Source organism: Microtus ochrogaster, linkage group LG8 (genome assembly GCF_000317375.1).
Source record: "Microtus ochrogaster isolate Prairie Vole_2 linkage group LG8, MicOch1.0, whole genome shotgun sequence".
Lineage (NCBI taxonomy): Eukaryota > Metazoa > Chordata > Mammalia > Rodentia > Cricetidae > Microtus > Microtus ochrogaster.
This window is the reverse complement of record NC_022033.1, coordinates 26,176,335-26,177,413: the sequence shown is the minus strand read 5'-3', so window position 1 is coordinate 26,177,413 and position 1,079 is coordinate 26,176,335.

Here is a 1,079-nt window from a genome sequence, read left to right as displayed (position 1 = left end):
CTCCCACCTGAGAAGGGAAGGCCTGTCTGTGTGTGAAACCATCATGGGTGCCAGGCAGAACTAAGCAAAAAACCCACTCCTTCCTCATGACCTTGAGCAGAACAGGACCAACTCTCCAATCCCCAGAACTTTCTGGAAGATAGAGATGTCTTCACAGCAGCCAGGGCCTAGCACCCAATAGTCCCAACGACTCAGGGACGGGTACCTAGTAGTTCTGAGGCAGAAAATGATCCTGTTCTGGGACTCAACTCTTGAGTGATAGCAAACCTGTAAGAGTGACCTGGGGATGGGGGGGGTGGCCCCTAGGGAACAGCAGAAAGGTAGATAGTGCAGTACTTTCTTAGGTCCTAATAAGAAAGGAAGGCAGAAATCCTGGAGAATTGGCCTGAACTTTTACTTATGCTTGTAATTTCATGGAGGTGGGAAGAAGCTCTATACTGGTCAGATCTGCTCAGGTACGAGGGGACGCGAAGTTTGTTCACCCTAGGATTCTAGGTCAACGTGCACCAGGGAAGGTCAGGCTTCCTAGCAGGGGCTTGTGGGTGTGTCAATGTCTTCAGTGGCGCTGTGGGGTTGGCTTTAGTGAGGCCACGGGACTAGGTGACTTCTGTAGGGCCTGGGGCTGCCCACCCCCACCTCCATTAAGGCAAGGGCGGCCAATCTTCGGGTAATTCAGATGAGGCAGAAAGAGAGGAAGTTTGGGGGCCCAAAGGGTGGTGACTTGGGGTTCCCCAGCGGGAACGCTTCTGTTCTGGCACCCGGCTGACACTGACACCAGAGAGGTCAGGCCAATTCCGGAAGGGACGGAGGGAGGGAGAAGAGCCTGTCCACACCACCCGAATCGGGCTACCTCGGCTAGGACTACCCAACCCAGGAGGCCGCGGACGCTGGTCGCTGGGCGAGGATCTGTGCCCTACTCCCCGCGGGACAGCCAGCCCGTCCCGGCAGAGCGCGGCCTTAGGTTGTAGGCTGGGGCGGCCAGACGGAACGCGGTCCCTAGCTGGGTACTGCGCGCCTGCGGCTGCTGCCCTCCGGCCGCTGCGGGTGCGGCGGCCCCCGTGCCCCCAGGGGCCCGGCCG